Genomic DNA, 16,956 nt, shown 5'->3' with positions numbered 1-16,956 from the left:
GATTTCATGAGAAACATAGAAACATAGATCATGGCTGATCATCTAAAATCAGTACCCCGTTTACTGCTTTTCGCCCATATCCCTTGATTCCTTTAGCCCGAAGAGCTAAATCTAACTGTCTCTTGAAAACATCCAGTGAATTGGCCACCATTGCCTTCTGTGGCAGGGAATTCCACAGATTCACAACTCTCTGGGTGAATTTTATTTTCCTCATCTCAGCCCTAAATGGCCTACCCCTTATTCCTAAACTGTGATCTCTGGTTCTGGACTCCCCCAACATCGGGAACATTTTTCCTGCATCTAACCTGTCCAATCCTTTAAGAATGTTATATGTTTCTATCAGATACCCTCTCATCCTTCTAAATTCCAGTGAATACAAGCCCAGTTGACCCATTCTTTCATCATATGTCAGTCCCGCCATCCCGGTAATTAACCTGGTGAACCTACGTTGCACTCCCTCAATAGCAATAATGTCCTTCCTCAAATTAGCAAACCAAATTTGCACACAATTCTCCAGGTGTGATCTCACCAGAGCCCTGAACAACTGCAGTAGGACCTCCTTGCTCCTAAACTCAAATCCTCTTGCAATGAAGGCCAACATGCCATTAGCTTTCTTCATTGCCTGTTGTACCTGCATGCTTACTTTCAGTGGCTGATATACAAGCACACCAAGGTCTCGTTGCACTACCCCCTTTTCATAATCTGACACCATTCTGATAATAATCTGCCTTCGTGTTCTTGCCACCAAAGTGGATAAGCTCACATTTATCCACATTATACTGCATCTGCCATGCATCTGCCCATTCACCTAACCTATCCAAGTCACCCTGCAGCCTCATAGCATCCACCTCGCAGCTCCCACTCCCACCCAGCTTTGTGGCATCTGCAAACATTTAATTCCCTTGTCTAAATCGTTAATGTATATTGTAAATAACTGGGGTCCCAGCACTGAGCCTTGCGGCACCCCTGCCTGCCATTCTGAAAAGGACCCGTTAATTCCTACTCTTTGCTTGCTGCCTGCCAACCAGTTCTCTATCCATGTCAATACCCTACCCCCAATACCATGTGCTCTAATTTTGCATACTAATCCCTTGTGTGGGACCTTGTCAAAGGCTTTTTGAAAGTTCAGATACACCACACCCACTGACTCTCCTTTATGCATTCTACTTGTTTCATCCTCAAAAAGATCCAGAAGATTCAGTCAAGGATGATTTCCCATTGCTGTCCATACTGACTTTGACCAATCCTGTCACTACTTTCCAAATGCGCTGCTATAACATCTTTAATGAACAACTCAAGCATCTTCCCTACTACCGATGTAAGGCTAACTTGTCTATAATTCCCCATATTCTCTCTCCCTCCTTTCTTAAAAAGTGGAGTTTTAGCTACCCTCCAGTCCACAGGAACTGATCCAGAGTCGAGGGAACATTGGAAATTAATCACCAATGCATCCATGATTTCTAGGGCCACTTCCTTGAGTACTCTGGGATGCAGACCATCAGGCCATGGACATTTATCTGCCTTCAATCCCAACAGTTTACCTAACACCATTTCCTGACTAATGTGAATTCCCTTCAGTTCCTCCCTACCATTAGATCCTCGGTCCCCTAGTATTTCTGGGAGATTATTTGTGTCTTCCTTAGTGAAGACAGAACCAAAGTACTCGTTTAACTGTTCTGCCATTTCCTTGTTTCCCATTATAAATTCACCTGTCTCTGATTGTAAGGGTCCTACATTTGTCTTCACTAATCTTTTCCTTTTTACATATCTAAAGAAGCTTTTAGAGTCAGTTTTTATATTCCCCGCAAGATTTCTTTCGTGTTCTTCCCCCCCCCCCCTCTTAATTAACCCCTTTGTCCTCCTCTGTTGAGTTCTAATTTTTTCCCAGTCTTCTGGTTTGCTGCTTCCTCTTGCCATTTATATGCCTTTTCCTTGGATTTGACACTATTCTTGATTTCGCTCGTTAGCCATGGTTGAGCCTCCTTCCCAGTTTTATTTTTTCACCAGACAGGGATGAACAATTTTTGGAGTTCATCCATGCGGTATTTAAATCTTTTCCATTGCATCTCTACCATCCAACCCTTTAAGTATAATTTCCCAGTCTATCTTAGCCAATTCCCATCTCATACTTTCGAAGTCTCCTTTCTTTAAGTTCAGGACCCTAGTCTCTGAATTAACCATATCACTCTCATGCTAATGCAGAATTCCACCATATTATGATCACTGTTGCCCAAGGGGTTCTGCACAACAAGATCGCTATCTAATCCTTCCTCAGTACACAATACCCAGTCCAGGATGGCCTGCCCTTTAGTCGGTTCTTCTAAATACAATATTGGTTTAAACAACCATCCCGTTCCAGGAAATCTTCCTCCTCAGCGCTGCCACCAATTAGGTTGGCCCAATCTATATGTAGATTAAAGTCACCCATGATAACTGCTGTACCTTTGCTTCACGCATCCTTAATTTCCTGCTTGATGGTATCCCCAACCTCCCTACTACTGTTTGATAGTCTTTATACAACTCCAACAGGCGTTTTCTGCCCTTGGCTATTTCGCAGTTCTACCTATACCGATTTTGCAGCATCCAAATGAGGTCTAACGTGGCAGCTGAGATGTCCCACAACTATTCGTCTGCTGAGTGGAAGTCTACAATGTAGCTTTCTCTTGGGAATTGCCCAGTTACAGGGATATCTGTTGGAAGAGCTGTCTGTCATGAATGTCAGCGATTTTTTACTCTGCAAATGAAATATCATGAATGGGAAGTTTTATATCTTAGTAGTAATTAAACTGGCCATTACCCATAAAGTGCCAGTCGTGTGGATAATTAATAGTGCAGGGAACTAATGATCCATTTTTTGAAACTGATGATATTTGTCCAAAAATAGATTGACCAAATGTTATAAAACACTATACTAAGTGGGACCCGTTGGGTCCCAGCATCACATGGGAGGGCTGGTCACCCAATGCAATATTCCACCTCTCCACCAATTCCAATATTAGTGGCCAGTGGGGTGGGGGGGGCATTCTGGAGCGCTAGTTTGGGTGTTGTGGGCTGAAGGGACTGGTTTCCAGAGGGCTAGTATGGACATTGTGGGCCAAATGGATTCTTGGGCTGGCAGCTCAATCACTCAAGCCTGATGTGCTGGCAGCTCACTCACTCACGGCTGGTGGACTGGCAGTTGACACGGCTATTCCTTGAAATTCCATTTCAAGCAGGGTGCAAGGCCACCAAATTCAAGTGCAGTTTCTTACCATTTCAAGCAGGGTGCAAGGTCACCAAATTCAAGTGCAGTTTCTTACCATTTCAAGCAGGGTGCAAGGCCACCAAATTCAAGTGCAGTTTCTTACCACTTCAAGCAGGGTGCAAGGCCACCAAATTCAAGTGCAGTTTCATACCTTCAAGCAGGGTGCAAGGCCACTAAAGACAGCGAGTCGTGACCTCTCCCTCCTGCATCTTGCAGAGACTGAGCCATGCCCACACTTCTGTGTTTTATAGTCCCTCTCCCCTCCCACCAGAAGGGGCGTGGCCTTCATGGCATGATTGACAGGAGAGCGAATCCCAACATTTTTTAAACACTAATAAATTTTATTTTTCATCGCTGGGAAAATTCTCGGCACCTGAGGAGCAGAGGGGGACTCTGACTAAGATGGCCAACAATCACAGCCATACGTGGTAGCGTTTTTTCTAAAATCAATATAAAGCGCAAACAGGAATTGGTCAAGATTAGACTTTTAATTATATAGAAGGCAAGGCAACTTTAATTAGGCAAGGCAACTTTAATTAGGCAAGGCAACTTTAATTAAGCAAGCCAACTTTAATTAGGCAAAGCAACCTTAATTAGGCAAGGCAACTCTAGCATTTCCAAACCAAAGGCAACACAGCTTTAGCATTTCCAAACCACATTAACAGCACTGACAGGTCAGTAAAACCACTCACAGTTTAGTAGACATGTGTTCAGTGTTATTCACAGCTTAGACTGAGAGACGTGACCCTCTGGCTCCCCCATCTTGCAGAGACTGATGGAGGCACTCAACACTCCTGAAGGCCACACCCCTTCCGGAGGGACTATAAAAGTTTTATAGTCCCTCCGGAAGGGGTGTGGCCTTCAGGAGAGAGAATCGCAACATTTTTTAAACACTAATAACTCTTTTATTTTTCATTGATGGGAAAAATCCTCTTGTCGTGCGCAGCGGAGGGGGACTCTGAGTAAGATGGCCAAAAATCACAGCCGCAAGTGGCAGCGTTTTTTCTAAAATCAATATACAGAACAACAGGAAGTGGTCAAGATCAGACTTTTAGTAATATAGATGTCATAAATTACGAGCCAAATTTCAAATCAGACCCTGAATATCTAGCGATGTTACAAAACTTACCTTCAGCAGCGCTGCAGTTCTGCGACTGGCCGTGTGCGCGAATTTGGCGCCTTTGAGGGGGGGGGGCGGGATTTAAATCCAGTTTTCTACTGCCTGTCGGATGCGATTTCCTCGGGCTGCTAGCTGCTGAAGAAAAATCGATCCGTCTTCCATTCCCGGTTTTTTTGTTTTTAATCGCGAGACAATTTAATAATTAGATTAAAATAAAAAGCAACTTCTAACGCCCTCAACGCCTACAACGTGACGGATCGCAAGAATGGGACAAAACAAAGTGTAAGTCGTTTAATTTATATATAATCTTGCTTCTTGAGATGGCTTTAATCTAATTTTACATTGCGAAAATGGGATTTGGGCCCCATACGAACCGGCAATGTTTTTCCTGCAGATATGGAGTTCAAATTCACCGCAAATGCAACGTTCCAATTGATCGCGTTCCAGAAAAACCCACTCGCAAGATGATTTAAATGCTTTTATTTTGGACAATCATGTCATAAGAGCATCTAAATCGTCTACATTTTGTGTTATTGTCTATCCGTAGTCAATATTTTAATACTAAATATCAGTTTTAGTCCCATGTATTGCGCAAAAAAATAATTATTTTGCTTATATTGAGTGGATGTTTCTAGATTAATTTATGGGAATTAAATTCCTTCCATCTGGCATATAAATTAATGACAGTGAGATTTAAAAATCATGTTATATAGTGAATTATTGTGTGAATGGGATTAGTTTGTTATTTGGATACTTAGGCTATTTAAAAAATATATCCTTTTTTTAAGAAATGGATCCTACAGGACATTCTTAATTGGAAATTAGTAGCCAGAAAGGCATGTCATGCGTGGTTTGAAGAGCAAAAATTTGTAGTTTACAACGCCAAAATTGAAAAGTTGAGGAAAAACAAGGTGTACAGAGTTGCTGATTAAAAAGGCGCAGCAGCGCCTCTACTTTCTGAGGAGGCTTAAGAAAACTCACCTGTCCCCTCAGATCATGTCCAACTTCTACCGCTGTACCATAGAAAGCATCCTGACCACCTGCTTCACGGTATGGTACAGCGGCTGCACCACAGCTGACAGGAAGGCACTGCAACGGGTGGTGAAAACCGCCCATCGCATCATCGGTGCCCCGCTCCCTGCCATGGCTGTCCTTCACCGCACAGGGTGTCTGAGATGGGCTGGCAAAATCATTAAGGACCCTTCACACCCAACCATGGACTGTTTGCCCTCCTCCCATCAGGGAGGCGGTACAGGAGCCTCAGGTCTCGCACCAGCAGGCTTAGGAACAGCTTCTTCCCCAACACCATTACCCGCTGAACTCACAGGCTGGCGCTACACCAATATATCCTCATTTGTATATATTGTCTTAATCAGCACTTTACTACTTTGCACTCTGATTAGATGCAAAACTGCATTTCGTTGTACCTGTACTTGTACTATGTGCAATGACAATAAAGTTGAATCAAATTTAATCTAAATTGGTTACAATCTGAGGAGTATGATGATGCTACTGATTATGATATCTGCTAGCACCTGATCTGTACCAGCTGTACCAGCTAGCAACTGATCTTCTCCATAAAGACTTGGTCTATTGCTAGAAATTGTGATTTATTTACCTATCTGTTACGCTTACAGCATATAATACAATAATATTAAAGTTCTGATCTTGAGAATATCACATTTTTGAATTTTCAAGGCAGTCTGGGTGTTTACTACTATTTCCGTCACAACGGTCAATTTTGTAATTAACTACAATTAGGTAATTAACTAATTATATGCTTTAATTTCAGGTCATCCAAGTAAGATGTTTTATATTTGTTCCAAGTAAGATGTTTTATATTTGTTTCAGAATGCTTCAATCTATAATAACTGAAAATTTCATTCAGTTCTCTTAATTTTTAAGAAAGTTATGTGTTTTTGATTGTCCTCGATCACAGCTTTTGTGTTAAGTCAATTGAAAAGCAATAGGGAACAAGATGCTAATTTCCGAGTATGAAAATGGCCATAATGTTTTTAATACTGCAGATATGAAAATGAATTAGGTGTCAAATTAAACTTATTTTTATGCTTTATCTGATGGGATAAATTGCAAACTTGATTTTTAAAATCTCAAAATTCTGTAACATTGCTAGAATATCTGTTCCTCACTTGGGTGGAACATTAGTGGGTGATAAACAATCCCGGTTATACAAAGGCTGCATAATGTTTGCAAGACAGGAGTGAATTTTAGATTTGTAGGATCTGGTGGGTATTCAGAAGAAATTATAATGCACATGTAGTGTTATATTGTTTGCTGTACAATACAGTACAACATGAAACCACAACAAAACAATAAATGCAGCAATATAAAAGCACAATAAATTATTTATTTATTCCATCTCAGTTGTGAATATTTATGCAATTGCTTCCCCATTCATTGCATCTGAGTTCCTCGCCACACCCGTTGCCACATTCATCCATCCACATCTGCTCTGATTCCATTCAATCTGGTTCATTTTGCATTTCCCACCCACTTTCACCAAATCCATTTCACTACATTTTCTATTCCTTTAATCTCCACAATTCTCAATCATTCTTCCTGGATGTCATGCCAATTGGTTATTATTGTTGAATATTCTCAGATATAAAACCACAACACAACCAAACGTCAAAATAACAGAGCCTAGTTTTCTATGTCATCTATAAACAATGTGATCTCTAATTATTCTTTCTTCTTTGACATCCTTAAACAAATTCCAGCCTTCAAATATTCGGACCATCTGCCCCAAAACTAACCATTAGTCCCAGCCTCAATTCCCAGTCCAGCTTACACTCTATTAACAGCACCAAAATATTCATGGACATGAAAAATATATTCCCGACCTTGACATGGTCTTGATTTACCAACATGCCATCCTTCTTTATAATTTCTCCATCAGTCAAGCCCTGTTTGTTGCGTGTTTGGTCATCAACATAATATTTACAAAGGTGTTTACTGAGATCAACCAAAGAAGTATTCATTGATTGATCTATTGCATGCTGGGGAAGCCTGCCTATCTGAGACAATATGTCAATTAGGTCTTTCCTATCTATCTCCACCTCCTGTTTCAACGTGTCCTGTGCTGATCATGCTTCTAATTACCATAGAATCATTAGAAAGAATGTTGTAATTCTGTGACCTCCAGTTACGAGAGGTTATCTTCAAGACAATATTTCAGTAGGTGATTTGTCCTTATTTGCACTAATGAACATTCAAGCTCAATTACACAAACTGGTCTGACTTTGGCAGTGTATACATACACTCTTGTCTCACCATAGGTTTTTACATTATTGTGCTAATTATCCCAGTTGATGATCTCTCGTTTCATGAATGTTAAAATTTCTTCCAAATGAATATTCAAGCAATAGGTTTCAGCTAAAACCACCAATTGAATTCTCATTCCTGTAGAACTGTGCAGCTGCCACCACAATATAAGCCATCTATAGACTTGCTTTCTTAAATGCTTTCTTTTGATGCCTCTTTTTCTTCCACAAACTTATCCAATATGCACCCACTTTCATTCTGTTTCACGTTAAGACCTGATTAAGTAATTGTTTTTAGCTCAGTTCTTCAATTCATATATCTAATTCCATGACGAATATAAAATGATCACCCCCATTTTTAAATCTCTTCAGCACTCATTTTGATTATATTGTATGGCTTTCTACAACAATTCTGATCCCACCTTGATTTGTTCTCAGCTTTGATTTTATATAGGATTTGCTTCCAAGCACAGAATATGGGTCAAATACCAATTTGATTAGACCAATTTTGCTAATGCATTCTCCCTTGTAAACCTGAGAATCATATTATTAGACAGCCAAGCACAGGTGAACCAGCATGAACTAGGCAGCAAGGCCTTCCCCGAGGACTTTCATATGAAGAAAGACTAGATAGACTCGGCTTGTACACGCTAGAATTTAGAAGATTGAGGGGGGATCTTATAGAAACTTACAAAATTCTTAAGGGGTTGGACAGGCTAGATGCAGGAAGATTATTCCTGATGTTGGGGAAATCCAGAACTAGGGGTCACAGTTTAAGGATAAGAGGGAAGTCTTTTAGGACCGAGATGAGAAAATCATTTTTTACACAGAGAGTGGTGAATCTGTGGAATTCTCTGCCACAGAAAGTAGTTGAGACCAGTTCATTGGCTAGATTTAAGAGGGAGTTAGATGTGGTCCTTGTGGCTAAAGGGATCAGGGGATATCGAGAGAAGGCAGGGATGGGATACTGAGTTGGATGATCAGCCATGATCATATCGAATGGCGGTGCAGGCTCGACGGGCCGAATGGCCTACTCCTGCACCTATTTTCTATGTTTCTATGAACTAACTGAAACTGGGATCTCGAAATCCCTGATAATGTCAGCATTTATTGCCATTCCTAATTGGCCTTGAAAATTCATCATCGTTGAAAACATTAGCGACGCAGTGGTGCTGGTTTCCGACGGGAACGGTGACGGACTCACCACACATCTCTGTCCTCCAGTTCCTGCGGACTTCCGCCGCTGGAAGTATAGGATTTTGGTGTGTGTGCTTTATCATCATTATCATTGAAAAGGTGGCAGTAATCTACTTTAACTTCCAATAATTAGTCTGGGTCCAACTATATTGACACTAGTCAAGAAAGCACTCCAATGCTTCTACATCCTCAGAGAACAAAGGAAAATTTGGCATATCTCCAATGACACTTACCTATTTCTACGCAATGCACCATAGAAAACATCCTATCAGGATGCATCACAACTTGGTTTAGCATCTAACTACCTGAAGTTGCAGAGAATTATGGATGCAATCTAGTCCATCACACAAACCAGTTTCCTCCCCCCTTTTGACTCCATCTACACTTAACGTTGCCTTGGAAACGCAGCCGACATAATCAAGGACCACTTACACCCGTCAATCCCTCTTCTCCCTTCTGGCAGCAGATTCAGGAGCTTGGAAGCACACATCAGATTCAGAACCAGCTTCTTTCCTGCCATTATCAGTCTACTGAACAGACCTGACGTATGATAAGGGGGGTAACCCCAATCTCCCAACCTACCTAATTGCGGCCATTCCATACTCTTATGGATGAAGTGAGGCATTGTTGCTTTATTTTGTTGCTTTAAGATTGCTACTTTTTAAAGTCAGCTGCTTTCTGCTCTCTGTATAGCAGGAGCCTTCTGATTAAATAATCTCGTTTCAAGCTCCAGAGTCTTAGTGTGCCTGACATTTAACATGATAGTCAGACAGAAAATCAATGTTCGTTTAGTTTGGTTTAGCGTAGATATACAGCATGGAAACAGACCCTTCTACTGACCAAGTCCACGCTGAACATCAATCCCCATTCACACTAGTTCTGTGTTATCCCATTTTCGTATCCACTCCCTGCACACAAGGGGCAATTTACAGAGGACAATTAAGCCACAAACCCACATGCATTTGTGATGTGGCAGGAGACTGGAGCTTCCAACAGAAACCCAGGTGGCCACAGGGAGAATACGCAACCTCCATGCAGACATCACCCGTGGTCAGTATTTACATGTATTGGCACGTTTATAAATATTCCACATTTTTTTATTCTATAAAGCAATTAAGAAAATTCTGGTCCTAGGTTCTGTCTATTGAATGTGGTGAGGAGTTTCCTACTTTACTAGTATCATACATCACAGATGCACTGTCCCTTCATGCTGAATTGTGAGTGCACCCAAAAACAAATCTACCAATTTTTGAAGCTGCATACTTTTCTGGATATATTCCGGAAATATGAAAAAAATATCTGCACAGGGTGGCACAGTGGCATAGCGGTAGAGCTGCTGTCTTACAGCGCCAGAGACCCAGGTTCGATCCTGACTACAGGTTCTGTATGTACTGAGTTTGTATGTTCTCCCTGTGATTTCGTGGCCGGGTACTCCGGTTTCCTCCCACACTCCAAAGATGTTTGTACATTAATTGGGTTTCGTAAAATTGTAAATTGTTCCTAGTGTGGCACGGGCTCAATGGGCCGAAGGGCCTGTTTCCATGCTGTATCTCTAAAGTCTAAAGTAAAGGTAGAAAAAGTAACAACATTGAACCCACTCATTCTTTTGCAGAAATATTCTCTTCACTCAACTAGCTCCCACTATCGAATTTCTAGACCAGGTTTGAATCAAAAGATGTGCATAGTTAGTATTGAGATAAGTTTGTAGTCAGTGTTGAGAGAAGAATTGCCCACATCAAAGGACTGTTACTGATAAGTGCTGTAAAAAGGAAAGCTGAGCACTGATGAGAAACTGAGCAACTTTAGGAGGACTGATGAGAATGAATGTAAAACAAATGGAAGTCATTAACTGATGGAAACCAAAATATCTTACTGTATCTGATGTGAATAAAATTTAGCTACCACAACTTTGCATTTCAGATAATAACACAGACATCAGACATTGTACAGGTACTAATGTAAGTATTGTAGGATCTTTAAAGAAAAGACTCCTGAAAGGTTATGGATTCATGTTCACATCACAGACCTGAGTGCAACATCTAGTCTGCCATTCCGATGTAGTACTGAATGAGTGTTGTAGTGTTGGAGATTCTGAGGCTTGCCCGATGATAGCTATCAGACCATAAAGCAGTCTTGAAAGATCTGCAACTCTGAACTAAAAATGAAGTGAATTTTTCATCAGGATGTATGGCAGCTGAATGAAAATAGAACCTCTCTCAGGTTTCAACCTACTTTTAGATTACTCATGTTGCTCCCCCATTTGTTGGCACTAATGTGATTACCATGGAAATCAATCTTCACGCTAAACATCAAAATTGATAAAGCACAACTATCCCACAGGTAAAAGGGAGATGGAGAATCAGACTTTGTGAACCCCTCTACCATGTTTGGTCCAGCATATTGATACAATAGAGAGGGTTGGATTGTTTTCAGGGACTTTCAACCAATCACTGATCCTTTCAAGATAGATGTCAACGAAGGGGGCGCCGTCCTGTGGGGTATGGCTGCCCAGCCTGCAGCTGTCTGTTTTTTAATCTTTTTTCTTATTTTTAGTTAGTTGAGTGTTTTGTTTTTAGGAGTTCTAGCCTTTTCTAATGTGTGTGGGGTGGGGGGGGGGGGGGGGGGGGGGGGACTACCTTTCAGGGTCACTACCTGGTCGGAGATGCAGCTTTTCTCCGGGCTGCACTTTCGACCCGTCCTCGCGGCCTACCAGCGGGCCTGGAGCGGCGTTTCCTGATGGGACCGCCCAGAGCCTCAGCTTCGGCGGCGGCACAGCGCTGGAGCGCTATCGCGGAGCGGAGCGGGCGATGCCTTGCCTGGGTCGCCGCGCTGGAGCTTCGGTGAGCTGAAGACCGCCGAGATAAACATCGCGGAGCTGCGGGTCTGTGGAGCGGCCAGCTGTGGGCGGCGGCGCTGAACTTTTCACTGGGAGCCTGGGATCTCTCGATGAGATCACCAGTAGTGGAGCTCCATCCGGCGCGGCCTTGTTGGCTTCGGAAGCCGTGGTCTCGAGTAAGGAGGCGGCCGTTCCAGGTGTCCTATGCCGCTGAGAGGATTCTCCCGACGCCGGAGCACCATCACCCGGCGAGAACGGCCTGGAACATCGGGCCTCCGTAGCGGCGACTGCGGAGGCCTCAATAGGCCTGACTATGGGTGGACATGGGGATGGGACTGGACTTAGTGTCTTCCCTCATAATGGAAACCATTGTGGGGGGATGTTTTTTATGTTAAAGTTCTTTATTATTGTCATGTTTGTATTCTTTTTTTATGTGCTGCATTGGCAACAAGAATTTCACTACACCTAGGTGTATGTGACTAATAAATAGACCGTTGAACCTTTCAACTAGTGACAGTAAAAGTAGCTGAGTACATAGAACACAGGCAAAACGTTGGGTCATGAGACAGTCTTGGCTCTGTGGGCTGTAGGTCTCTGCACCACTCTCCTGGACACGCGGCACAGTGGTCATTTGCTTCAATTACTGTTTGCCTGACCTCAAGTGCAATTACCTGCCCAGTTTGCCAACAAAACTGTGACCACACTTCAAAAATAATTAATTGGTTGTGAACTATTTGGGGATTCCTGAGCTTGTGAATGATGTGGCATCATTGCAAATTGCCTTTACCTACTACTCTTAGAGAGCAGAATGAGTAGTCAACATGAGTCCTCAACACAAGTCCTCAACATTAGTCCTCTCTCTCTCTTTCTCTATCTCTCTCTCTCTCTCATTCTGTCTCTCATCTCTCTCTCATCTATCTTATCTCTCTTGCTCTGCTGAAGTCTCTTCTTGCAACAATCTTATTGGATCACTTCTTTGGGAAACACGCATGCTTATTGCAATGTTCAGATATACAGCCACCCACTCTATAGTTACTCTATTAAATCGTTTCAGGTTATACAGAAAAACACCAACAAAAACATTGCTTAAGTTCAAAAACTGCTTCAAATTACTTCTGGACTCATAGTTAAACCTTGTAGATCCTTATTCGTGGGCATCACACATTATGTTAGTCTTTGGCAAAGTCCAAAACATTTAGATAATGTCAGGACATTCAACATGTATCTGTTTTGCACCCCAAACCATGTTTAGGTATGCTGCAGTAGCTAAATCCTCACTCAATAATAATAAACGAGCAACAAATATCACAAATAAATAAAATAAATTACCCGTTATGCACAAAAAGCATGTCCCAGAATAAACAAGTAGAGTGAATTGAAGCTCTTCAAAGTTGATTGTTCACGTGAAAGTAAACATTCCCTTTCGTGTCAGTAATTATATTTCAGACAAAAATGCACATGTGTCTGATGTGAGAGGGAACCATATGTGCTTTGTGTATAGTTAAAGCATTTTCACAAGGCAACAAATAGCCAGACTAGTGTGAATCAATTTTGGGCAGTACACAGTATTTACACAAGTGCACTGTGTGAATCTGTGTGTTTTACAGCATTTGGCACTTCTGAGAAAAATCAAATTTGCATGGTGCAAATCCTCCCTTTTTTTATATTAGAGAAGTAAAGGGTCATAACGGGTCTATGATGTGTTTATCTGTATTGCAGTAATCCATTTCAACTTTGTTTTGTTTGTTTATTGACAAAGTAGGCACATGATACTAGCTTTATATCATTCCAATATGAAAAATCAACTGGTTAGAAAATATGATATTTTTTCTCTAATTCTGTGAATTCTGTTGTGGTCACAATAATTTTGTGCAGCAAAATTTAGTTGATTCAATTAATTAATATTTAAAATATTTGCTATTTCTTTGTGATTTTCTGGTCAAATTGTTTCCAAAGATTTTAATAAAATCATCCTATAGAAATAAGGTGGATTCAGCATTTTGTCCTTTCTTTTAAATGTCCAGCTGCTTCAGATTAAAACAAAAATAAGCTTCTGATGGGTGTTATGATGATGATTGTGAGTCTGACCTGCATTTTAGTGTTTCTTTAGGGGATTCAGGTGTGCATTTTTATAAGAAAGGAGAACTCTCAAAAGTCCTGGGCACGGAAATTCAGTCACATACCACATATCTTTTTTTTAAGCATTCCATGGTTAATTTCCAATGCAAAGTTGATCATGAAACCTGATCACAATCTTATAGTGCTCCACGTTTTCAGATGTATATTGCCAAGTGCTTAATATATCAATACACTAACCTCATGGAACGTGCAGGAATGATCTTAGTCAATGTGTAATGTTCAATTGACTGCTCCCCTGTGACGCTGATTCAAGGATACACAGTTAACATTGAGTATGGATTACATACTGCAAAGCAGGTCCTAATACCCTAGGCATGCACATTTTAGAGGTATCAGAAATTAACAAATTTGCAAAGGTTGTGTTGGAGGAAAGTTCACTTCATTTTATAGGAATAACAACTGCTGTTTGGTTGCTTGCAGATGTTATAATGGCTCCAGCTTGAAAAGAGACTTCCAGGAGTTAAACTTCTCCTTTCAACATTACAAAGGACAATGTTTCTGAGGCATTGGTGACAAAACCTTTCACCTTCGGTTCCTTGGTGATGATATTACCAATGATTTACAGAAGGATGGACAGAGGGATCTTGGGGCCCATGTCCATAACTCCTTGAAAGTGGCAGCACAAGAATATATAGAAACATAGAAACATAGAAATGAGGTGCAGGAGTAGGCCATTCGGCCCTTCGAGCCTGCACCGCCATTCAATATGATCATGGCTGATCATCCAACTCAGTATCCCGTACCTGCCTTCTCTCCATACCCTCTGGTCCCCTTAGCCACAAGGGCCACATCTAACTCCCTCTTAAATATAGCCAATGAACTGGCCTCGACTACCCTCTGTGGCAGAGAGTTCCAGAGATTCACCACTTTCTGTGTGAAAAAAGTTCTTCTCATCTCGGTTTTAAAGGATTTCCCCCTTATCCTTAAGATGTGACCCCTTGTCCTGGACTTCCCCAACATCGGGAGCAATCTTCCTGCATCTAGCCTGTCCAACCCCTTAAGAATTTTGTAAGTTTCTATAAGATCCCCTCTCAATCTCCTAAATTCTAAAGAGTATAAACCAAGTCTATCCAGTCTTTCTTCATAAGACAGTCCTGACATCCCAGCAATCAGTCTGGTGAACCTTCTCTGCACTCCCTCTATGGCAATAATGTCCTTCCTCAGATTTGGAGACCAAAACTGTACGCAATACTCCAGGTGTGGTCTCACCAAGACCCTGTACAACTGCAGTAGAACCTCCCTGCTCCTATACTCAAATCCTTTTGCTATGAAAGCTAACATACCATTCGCTTTCTTCACTGCCTGCTGCACCTGCATGCCTACTTTCAATGACTGGTGTACCATGACACCCAGGTCTCGCTGCATCTCCCCTTTTCCTAGTCGGCCACCATTTAGATAATAGTCTGCTTTCCTGTTTTTGCCACCAAAATGGATAACCTCACATTTATCCACATTATACTGCATCTGCCAAACATTTGCCCACTCACCCAGCCTATCCAAGTCACCTTGTAGTCTCCTAGCATCCTCCTCACAGCTAACACTGCCCCCCAGCTTAGTGTCATCCGCAAACTTGGAGATATTGCCTTCAATTCCCTCATCCAGATCATTAATATATATTGTAAATAGCTGGGGTCCCAGCACTGAGCCTTGCGGTACCCCACTAGTCACTGCCCGCCATTGTGAAAAGGACCCGTTTACTCCTACTCTTTGCTTCTTGTTTGCCAGCCAATTCTCTATCCACATCAATACTGAACCCCCAATGCCGTGTGCTTTAAGTTTGTATACTAATCTCTTATGTGGGACCTTGTCGAAAGCCTTCTGGATGTCCAGATACACCACATCCACTGGTTCTCCCCTATCCACGCTACTAGTTACATCCTCGAAAAATTCTATAAGATTCGTCAGACATGATTTACCTTTTGTAAATCCATGCTGACTTGTCCAATGCTTTCACCACTTTCCAAATGTGCTGCTATCCCATCTTTAATAACTGACTCTAGCAGTTTCCCCACTACCGATGTTAGACTAACTGGTCTGTAATTCCCCGCTTTCTCTCTCCCTCCCTTCTTAAAAAGTGGGGTTACGTTTGCTACCCACCAATCCTCAGAAACTACTCCAGAATCTAAAGAGTTTTGAAAGATTATTACTAATGCATCCACTATTTCTGGAGCTACTTCCTTAAGTACTCTGGGATGCAGCCTATCTGGCCCTGGGGATTTATCGGCCTTTAATCCATTCAATTTACCCAACACCACTTCCCGGCTAACCTGGATTTCACTCAATTCCTCCAACTCCTTTGACCCGCGGTCCCCTGCTATTTCCGGCAGATTATTTATGTCTTCCTTAGTGAAGACGGAACCAAAGTAGTTATTCAATTGGTCCGCCATATCCTTGTTCCCCATGATCAACTCACCTGTTTCTGACTGCAAGGGACCTACATTTGTTTTAACTAATCTCTTTCTTTTCACATATCTATAAAAGCTTTTGCAGTCAGTTTTTATGTTCCCTGCCAGTTTTCTTTCATAATCTATTTTTCCTTTCCTAATTAAGCCCTTTGTCCTCCTCTGCTGGTCTCTGAATTTCTCCCAGTCCTCTGGTATGCTGCTTTTTCTGGCTAATTTGTACGCATCATCCTTCGCTCTGATACTATCCCTGATTTCCCTTGTTATCCACGGATGCACTACCTTCCCTGATTTATTCTTTTGCCAAACTGGGATGAACAATTTTTGTAGTTCATCCATGCAGTCTTTAAATGTCTTCCATTGCATATCCACCGTCAACCCTTTTAGAATTAATTGCCAGTCAATCTTGGCCAATTCACGTCTCATACCCTCAAAGTTACCTTTCTTTAAGTTCAGAACCATTGTTTCTGAATTAACAATGTCACTCTCCATCCTAATGAAGAACTCAACCATATTATGGTCACTCTTGCCCAAGGGGGCACGTACAACAAGACTGCTAACTAACCCTTCCTCATTACTCAATACCCAGTCTAAAATAGACTGCTCTCTCGTTGGTTCCTCTACATGTTGATTTAGATAACTATCTCGCATACATTCCAAGAAATCCTCTTCCTCAGCACCCCTGCCAATTTGATTCACCCAATCTATATGTAGATTGAAGTCACCCATTATAA

This window comes from Amblyraja radiata, chromosome 3, assembly GCF_010909765.2.
Source record: "Amblyraja radiata isolate CabotCenter1 chromosome 3, sAmbRad1.1.pri, whole genome shotgun sequence".
In the NCBI taxonomy this organism is placed as follows: domain Eukaryota; kingdom Metazoa; phylum Chordata; class Chondrichthyes; order Rajiformes; family Rajidae; genus Amblyraja; species Amblyraja radiata.
This window is presented reverse-complemented; position numbering follows the sequence as displayed.